Source organism: Mus pahari, chromosome 5, assembly GCF_900095145.1.
Source record: "Mus pahari chromosome 5, PAHARI_EIJ_v1.1, whole genome shotgun sequence".
NCBI classification, from domain to species: domain Eukaryota; kingdom Metazoa; phylum Chordata; class Mammalia; order Rodentia; family Muridae; genus Mus; species Mus pahari.
Genome location: NC_034594.1, coordinates 114,369,336 through 114,379,524, shown reverse-complemented (window position 1 = coordinate 114,379,524; position 10,189 = coordinate 114,369,336).

Sequence of the window (10,189 nt, the reverse complement as noted above, 5' to 3'; positions counted from 1 at the left end):
TTGATAGAGGAGACAACTAGCTGAATATAACACCAACAGTTTAGGTACAGAGATTATCAAGTAATTAACTGAAACTGAAATCATGAGACTGAAATGCTTCTGTAAGGTAAAAGACACTGTCAAAGTAACAAAACAGCAGCCTACAGATTGGGAAACTATCTTCACCATCCCTCTATCTGACAGAGGGCTGATATCCAAAATATATTAAGAACTCAAGAATTTAGCAACAAACTAAACAACTTAATTTTTAAAACCTGGGGTAAAGAACTGAACAGAAAATTCTCAACAGAAGAATCTCTAATGGCCAAGAGGCACTTAAAGAAAGGTTCAACATCCTTACTCAGCAGGGAAATGCAAATTAAAATGAGTCTAAGACTCCATCTGATACCCTTCACAATGGCTAAGACCAAAAACTCAATAACAGCTCATGCTGGTGAGGATGTGGAGCAAGGGAAATCATTCTCCTTTGCTAGTGGGAGTGCAAAGTTGTACAACCACTTTGGATATCAATATGGTATCTACTAAAATTGGAAACAGTTCTACCTGAAGATTCAGCAATCTCACTACTGGGCATACCACAAGGATCTTGGCTCAACTATGTTCATAATAGCATTATTTGTAATATCAGAGACTGGAAACAACCCAGATGTCCCTTGACTGAAGAATGGAGTGTATTTTATACTAAATTGCTTCTTTTACATAGTGAATTATTAATCAGCTATTAACAATAACAGTATCATGAATTTTGTAGGCAAATGGATAAAACCAGAAAAGATCATCCTGAGTGAGGTGCACAGATCCAATAAAACAAACATGGTGCATACTCACTTATAAGTGAATATTAGCCATGAAGTACTGGATAATCAATTGAAAATGCATAGACTCAACAAAGCTAAGTAGCACTTAGGGCCCCAGGGCAGATGCTTGAATCTCATTGAAAAGTGGAGATAATGACATCTTGAGTAGATGGAGTGAGGAAACTTGGTGAAAATGGTGGAGAAAAGTACAGAAGTGATCAAGTGTGGGGAGGCTGACGGGAGAGAGAACTGGAATTAGGGCAACAGTGGTTGGTATCTATGGGACAAACAAGAAATCTAGGACAGTGGCAAATCCCAGGAATCTATAATGATGACCCTAGCTAAGACTCCTAGAAATATGGAGCTATGTACCCTGAAAGGGTCACGTTCTGTAACTAGGCAGGACTTCTAATGGAGGTATGTGCATACCAACCACCACCAGCCACCAAACCGTCCACCCACAATTTGTTGTGCCTGTAAGAGGTACAAGGATGAAGAGGGAGCAGAAAGTGAGGGAATGACCAGCAAATGATGAGCCCAACTTGAGTCCCATGAAATGAGAGAGAGAGAGAGAGAGAGAGAGAGAGAGAGAGAGAGAGAGAGAGAGAGAGAGACTGTTCCTGACACTATTAATAATACTCTGCTATCCTTGTTGTCAGGAGGGTAGCATAACACTCATCAAAGTGGTTTCATCCAGTAGCTGATGAAAACAGATTCTGAGACCCAAAGCCAAACATTAGGCAGAGCTTGGGGAATCTTGCAGAAAAAAAAAAAAAGCCAGAGAGGTCAAGGACACCACATGAAAGCCTACAGAATCAACTAACCTGGGCATATTGGGGCTCGGAGAACCGACCATAGACCATGCACAGGATGCACCTATTCCCCCTAGGTTACACAGATGTAACAGGTGTACAGCTTGGTCCTCATGTGGAAACCCTAACAGCAAGAATTGACTGCTGACTCTGTTGCCTGCCTCTGCCTTCCTTTTTCTAACCTGGAGGTCCTTGTCTAGCTTCAACAGAAGAAAATGAACCAGCCCTACCACAACTTGATATGTCTGTGGGAGGTCACCCTTCTTTGAGGAGAAAGGAAGAGGGTAGGTGGGAACAGAGGTGAAAGGGTGGGAACTGGGAGACGAGAAGGGAGATGAAGCTCTGATTTGAATATAAAGTACTTAAATAAATTAATTAATGGAAAAAGGCAAAAATAAATAAACACTCATTCACAATTCAAAAAAATGATAACTTGTTTGGATTCCTTCCTTCATATTCATTCCTTCCTTCTTCACGCTCATCACCATCCTTTCTCTGTGCCTGGCCTTTGTCACCCTACCAAGAAAAAGTTAAATACTATGATCAAATGTTCAAGTCTGAATGCTCAGAAACCAACCTCACAGAACCTATTCACTGTGCTGTGGAATCTTTACAAAATGGAATCCAGTATTTATTTGGGAGTTGGACAGGTAAGATAGTAAATCTAAATATCTTAAATAGTGTTCCCCATTGGCTAATGATATTACCAGTGTTCTCAAAATGTAAGCATCCACGTTTTTGAAGACTCTTTCTTGTTATAAACTCACTTAACTATTTAGGACACAGTGAATTTAATTATGTTTATTTAAGAAATTTCACACAACTACTTGAACAACTATAATTACTTTTAAAGATATAAACTAGAGTATGTACTCTGAGTACAACTGAGAAAGCATAAGTGAACTAAAATTAAGAAGGGGAAAATGGCTGTTCATTTATACATATACATATGTATACTGTTTATTTATACTTCTGAACTACCATAGAAATAAACAATACAGATAATAAATGAAATATCTTAAATATTATCCACTTAGAAGCCAGATAATACAGCCATTGTAAATTAAAACAACCTGAATTATCTTCACGCACATGACATTATCTGTGTGCATATGACCATATTGAGTTCAGATACAACAAACTGAAGGAAGATACAGTACTAAATGTATAATATGTTTTCACATTGGTCCCCACAAGGCTGGTGATTGCCCAAAATAAGGATATGACAAAGGAAAAAACAAAAACAAAAACAAAAAGAAACCACTGTGTGGAAATGTCATAGCCAAATCAACACCTGAGAGAGATGCTCACCCCCTGCTACTCAAAGGTCAGTTCAAAAGACAGTGAGGTGTTCATCAGTGGGAAGAAATTCATCTATAATATTTTAGAATATTAGGACTAGCCTTTTTGAGATGACATTTGCAGCTTCAGAAAACAAGTATCAAATGACTCTAACTTGTGCCTTGAACTTTCTGTCTCCTCTTTTTGCCTGAAAGCTTAAGAGCTCACTTGGATTTAAGCCCTGGGAATATCAACAATTTACACAGTGTGGCACAAAGCCTAGGAGTATTATGAGTTGTTAATAATCTTACAACTAAACTCAAGTTCTCATATAGTTTCCTAAATCAAGAACATATCATTTCTTCTGGAATTGACTACCAAGTTCTCTAAGGTCATGGTTCTCCCATAACTAATCTATTTGTTTCAGTCAAACCCTCAAAAATATTTTATCCATATCTTAATTGGAGAAGGGAATGTATCACTAGAAGTCAAGCCATTCTTTGGTATTCTTGCTTATGAGTAAAATAAAATTTAATATTATTTTGTTTCCTTAATAAAAATTAAATAAACATATCCTATCTGGTGGGTTGAATAACAGATTTCCTTCATAGTATCCATCATTTGAACACTTGGTACCACTATTTTGGGAGGTTTGGATGTTATAGACTTACTGGGGGGAATATAAAATATACCCTTTCAGCCTAGCTGTGTAGAGACTTGTAGTGCCAGTCTTGGTGAATACCCGGGGGGGGGGGGCACACCCACTCTGAAGGGTGTATGGGGGAAGAAATGTGTGGGGGGAGCGGGTGACTGGAAGGGGGCAGTGAGCGGGATTTAAAGTGAATATGTAAAAAAAATAATTAAATTAAAAAAAATGCACTCTTCCAGAAGTTACATTGCTAACAATATTTCATCACAGAGGCAGAAAATTAACTGATTCAGCATCTCACAATCAGAATGTTCAGACAGTTGCAGCTTTACAAAGTACATAGGTATCTATTGACGCCACAATGACAGTTTGTTTGCATTTAAAATGTCCTACAAGTTTTTGGTTTTCCTGCCTGAAGCTAAAAATAAAAACCACTGAAGCCACCCAGTCTGTGTAACTTTTTTCTTCCCTCAATCCATTTTAAAAATGTAATAAAACAGAACTCATTTCAGAGACACTGCATATATTTGAAGTAGAAATGTTAATCTTTTCCCAAGATCACATTATATTCAGCATATAGAAATAAGTCCCCATTAATATCATGTTTAAATTTTGTTTTACAGACATTCTATTAACATAAGCAAACATTCTATGCTTCCCATTCATTGACTAAGGTTCTACTACCCATATATATCCAAATGCATTGGTACTTCCTCTAAAAGTGTCTAAAATGTGTGAACAATATAAATAGGAAATCTTCATGTAGGTGTATCAGAGGGACAAAATTATCTACCAGACCAATTATTATTAATAACTTGAAATGACAATAATTTGCAGAAAACCTTTTTTTCTTCCTTTTTATTGAAACTCATTTGTAGAGCTGGAGAGATGACTCAGAGGTTAAAGGCACTGACTGCTCTTCCAGAGGACTGGGTTCAAATCCCAGCAACGATATGGCAGTTCATTACTGTCTGTAACTCCAAGACTTGACACTCGCAGATAGACTTACATGTAGGCAAAACATGAATGCACATAAAATAAAGGTAAATAAGTAGATGCTCACAGTCATCTATTGGATGAAACACAGGGCCCCTAATGAAGGAGCTAGAGAAAGTACCCAAGGAGTTGAAGGGTTCTGCAACACTACAGAAGATATTGCGAAGATCATATGCCCCAGTACAGGGGAAAACAGGGCTAGGAAGCAAGAGTGGTTGGGTTGGAGAACAGGGTGGGGGAGGGTATAGAGGGCTTTGGGAATAGTGTTTGAAATGTAAATGAAGAGAATATCTAATTAAAAAATGCCTTAAAAAGGAAGTTGGTTCAAAAAATAAAGGTAAATGAAATTTAAAAAACTTAAAAAATAAGAAAATCAGTTTTTATAGAATATATTCTGATCAAGATTTTGCTTCCCCCAAAACCTCCCAGATCTTCCCTACCTCTCCACCCACCCAAGTCCACAACTTCTTTCTTTAGAAAAGAAGCAGATGAAAAGAAAAGCAAACAAAACACAATAAAAAGAAAATAACAAAGAGAAAGCATATGAAACACAAAAACACAGATATACACCTGAAAACCAATAAAACACAAAATCAGAAGCAATGACATGCAAGCAAAGGACCAGTAAGATAAAACAAGACCAAGCAATATGAGAAAGTAAGTCCAAAGAAGTCCTGTTGAGTTCATGGTCTGTCAGACTTCTACAGCTGAACATGGGTGTACCTTTAAGCATAGCTAATATTCCCAGTGAAATTCACTGGAGAAATGTAATTTTTTCTTTGTAAGTGGATAACAAGTAGAAATAGCTTTGAGCTTATAGATTGTAGACATTTTTAGAGTCCCTGGATTTGGCATTATTCAAGCGAGCATTGGGCCAAGAATTCCAAATCTCGGCCATAAATTTGTTCTCTTTCTATTCAGATGAACTGAACCCAGTTTCTAACACTAGTGCCTGAACCAAAAAAAATACAACCTATAAAAAAAATGACTATTTTAAAAGTGTTATCAAATGTATCAAAATTATTGGCCATTTTGGTGCAGCCTCATAGTCTTTTTATAACAAGGCAAATAGTGTAATAGTTGTACCATTTTTCCTCAGTAAATTTTACCTCTATTTGAATGCTAATTTTCATACTGTTGGCATGGACTTGCATTCTGTGTTTAGGTCCTGATTTGGACGTTCTGCACACACACCCGATCCGTTAGAAAATTTAAACTTTCACAACAGTAGCAGACTTAAAAAGACAGATAGTCAAATCATGTTCTGTTTACCAATATTGTAGCCAAGTTCAAAATACCATTTCTATAATACTTTTTTTTAACTGCATGGATTGAACATTATTCCATTTGGACATCTCTTCTGTAATGACAGCTGCAACAAAAAGAAAGAACAAAAACATGTACCCTGTGCAGCTTCAATGAGATGACAATCCATCCATGACTTGAGCCACAAATTCCACATGCACTCTGACATTCCTTAAGGCAAAAATGGGCTAAAGTGTTAGGAGAAGCAAAAGCTCCTGAATGAGTTTTAAATAGAGTAGGGATGTCTATGAGTAGATGGGAGAGCTCTGTAAAGATCACACCTTCCCTGGGAGCTGTGACGGGATGCAGGTGCTTTAAAGTGAGGTTGCTAAGCAAGAAGACCCAAAAGAACTGCAAAGACCAAACATCTTTTCAGAAAGCAGAGCACAGGGGTGTATTCACTTTGCAAACATGTTGACAGCTGATCAAAGCCTGCTGAAAATAACCAAATATGAGCTAACCATGCCATACGCAGCAGCAGCAGCAGTCTTGTGAAAAATCTGAAGATATGTCCTCAGAACATAAGGGGAAAGCCAAGTAAGAATAGACACTTTGCAGACATGACCAAGCAGTGACATGAGCACATCTCTTAAATTTTCATGACTTTCTGTGGGCATCTGTGTTCTATAGCCTTAACTTTACTTAAGAAAATGTTAAAGAATTATTTATATGGAATTCTTAAGAATCAGAAAAAATAAAAATGAATAATATACATATATATTTTTAAATATATGTAAATAAAGAAGGAATTATATAAGAAAACATAAAATATTAGTGATGGCTAATAAATACAAAAAATATTTTCTAATCTTTTTTATTTTTATCATCTATTTGTCTATGTGCATTGTCTGTGTGTGTGTGTGTGTGTGTGTGTGTGTGTGTGTGTCATCTGCACACTACTCATATACAATGCCCATAGAGGCAAGGAGAAAGCATTGAACCCCCTTGAACTGGATTGAAAGGCAGTTGTAGCCACAATTTGAGTGTTGGGGACTTCTTAACCTTTGTCTTCTATAAGAACAACAAGAGGTTTAAACTGCTAAGACACTTCCCCAGACCCCTTCAATCAGTTCTTAAAGAAGATACAAAGAAATAGACGATGCAACTAGGAGTGAATAACGAATATAGAAAACTTCTAAAGTAATGAGATCTATAAAGTAGACAACAAATCAGAATCACCAAAAAGCATTGTGTGTGTGTGTGGGTGTGGGTGTGTATATACACACCCACACCCACACACACTCACACACACCCCCCCCCACACACACACCCCACACACACATATACCCAAACACACCCATACACACAAACACACACCCATACACACACACACACACACCCATACACACACACACTCACACACACACACACACACTCACACACACACACACTCACTCTCACACACACACACACACACACACACACACAAATACAGAGAAGAGAAGGGAGGAACAGGGAAAAGAAGGGGGAAAAGAAGGGAGGGAAAGAGAGAGGGAGGGAGGAATTCAGAGACAGAATCCTTCACAGATGATATAGATTTAGGGGTGGACCAACCGGTTCTAGGCCTGAGAGGTGGTTGAGATGGTCAGCTCACTGGCTCCCCCTCAATCATGCCACAAAGAAGAGCTGTCTAGCACTGCTCAGGCTAGGCCAAGCAATGCTGCAATCAAGCAGGAATCAGGGACAGTGTACCTACTCTCTTGCTCTTAGACAGCTCACCTGCACCTACACCTCCAGAGTCAGCTCCACTGTGCTGTCCAGTCAAGCCAAGGGATCCCACTCACAAGAGTGTTACAGCCAGTGAGGCATCAGAGTCAAGTATATGTTTTTCTTATTTTGTATTAGATATTTTCTTCATTTACATTTCAAATGCTGTCCACAAAGCCCCTTATAGCCTCCCTCTGCCCTGCTCCCCAACTCACCCACTCCTGCTTCCTGGTCCTGGCTGGGGTATATAATCTTCACAAGACCAAGGGCCTCTCCTCACATTGATGGACTACTAGGGCATACTCTTCTACATATGCAACTAGAGACACAGTTCTGGGGGATACAGGTTAGATCATATTGTTGTTCCTCCTATAGGGTTGCAGACCCCTTTAGCTCATTGGGTACTTTCTCTAACTCCTCCATTGGGGGCCCTGTGTTCCATCCAATAGATGACTGTGAGCATCCACTTCTGTATTTGCCAGGCACTGGCATAGCCTCACAAGAGAGAGCTATATCAGGGTCCTGTCAGCAAAATCTTGCTGGCATATGCAATAGTGTCTGGGTTTGATGGTTGTATATGGGATAGATCCCCAGGTGAGGCAGCCTCTGGATGGTCTTTCCTTCTGTCTCAGCTCCAAACTTTGTCTCTGTAACTTCTGCCATGAGTTTTTTGTTCCCCATTCTAAGAAGGAGGGAAGTATCCACACTTTGGTCTTCCTTCTTCTTGAGTTTCATGTGTTTTGCAAATTGTATCTTGGGTATTCTAGGTTTCTGGGCTAATATCTGTTTATCAGTGAGTGCATATTATGTGTGTTCTTCTGTGTTTGGGTTATCTCACTCAGGATGATATCCTCCAGATGCAACCATTTGCCTAAGAATTTCATGAATTCATTGTTTTTAATTGCTGAGCAGTACTCCATTGTGTAAATGTACCACATTTTCTGTATCCATTCTTCTGTTGAGGGATCTGGGTTCTTTCCAGCTTCTGGCTATTATAAATAAGGCTGCTATGAACATAGTGGAGCATGTGTCCATATTACCATTTGGAACATCTTCTGGGTATATGCCCAGGAGAGGAATGGATGGATCTTCCAGTAGTACTATGTCCAATTTTCTGAGGAACCGCCAGACTGATTTCCAGAGTAGTTGTACCAGCTTGCAATCTCACCAACAATGGAGGAGTGTTCCTCTTTCTCCACATCCTCTCCAGCATCTGCTATCACCTGAATTTTTGATCATAGCCATTCTGACTGGTGTGAGGTGGAATTTCAGGGTTGTTTTGACTTGCATTTCCTGCTGATTAAGGATGTTGAACATTTTTTCAGGTGCTTCTCAGCCATTCGATATTCCTCAGTTGAGAATTCTTTGTTTAGCTGTGTACCCCATTTTTAATAGGGTTATTTGATTTTTCTTGATACATATATCTAATATCCAATATATATATTGGATATTAGTCCCCTATCTGATTTAGGATTGGTAAATATCATTTCCCAATCTGTGGGTGGCCTTTTTGTCTTATTGACAGTGTCTTTTGCCTTACAGAAGTTTTGAAATTTTATGAGGTACCATTTGTCAATTCTTGATCTTACAGCACAAGCCATTGCTGTTCTGTTTAGGAATTTTTTCCCCCTCTGCCCATATCTTCGAGGCTTTTCCCCACTTTCTCCTCTATAATTTCAGTGTCTCTGGTTTTATGTGAAGTTCCTTGATCCACTTAGACTTGACCTTAGCACAGGTAGTGGGAAAGAGGGGGAGGCGGGAGGAGCATTAATCCTGCATCCATATTACCTAAAGGCAGAGGAGTGGCAGACTAGTGGCCAGACAAGTGGCTGGGCCAGTTCAGCAGAGCTCAAGTCCTCAGGGCCAGGTCATCTGAACTGCCCCACCCCACCCCATTCCCCTAGCAGCAGGGTCAGCTCTGCTGTTCTGTCTAGATGAGGTGCAGTTCTCTCTCTCTCTCTCTCTCTCTCTCTCTCTCTCTCTCTCTCTCTCTCTCTCTCTCTCTCCTCTCTCTGTCTCTCCTCCCCTCTCCCCCTCCCCTCTCCATTCTCTCCTCTTTTTCCTCTCCCCTCTCTCCTCTCTTTTCTCTCTCTCTCCTCAAATGGCTGGTGGTGAAAGGCACAAAGCTTACTCTCCCATGTTCATGACCCTGACCCTGTGGGAAAGGGCCAGGGAAATCACCTCTGCTCATTGGCACCCCACAGCAGAGGAGTAACAGGATCAGATCTTCCACACTCACCCACAGCCCTGCTACCAGAATGAGCTTCACTTTGCTGCCTCAGCAAGGTACAGGGCCTATTCTTTCAAGAGCTGTTTCTAATGAGAAGTAAGGTCAGCTGTCCAGAGTCTTGCAACCAGGGAGGGTAGAGCCTGTTCTTCTGCACAAACCTGTTCATCTGTGTGGTCACCAGCAGCTGCCCAGACCAGAAAAGTCCCCATGTTCACTGGTGGTAAACTGAGCCACAGACATCAACCCCTGCAACAGTATAGTCATCAACCCAGACATGGCCCTCAGCAGCAGCTAGTGCTAGGAACTCACCTGGCCTCAGGGGGCTGGGCTGGCTCCTCACAGCAGGATACCCCAAGTCTCCAGCTCTCTCTCTCTCTCTCTCTCTCTCTCTCTCTCTCTCTCTCTCTCTCTC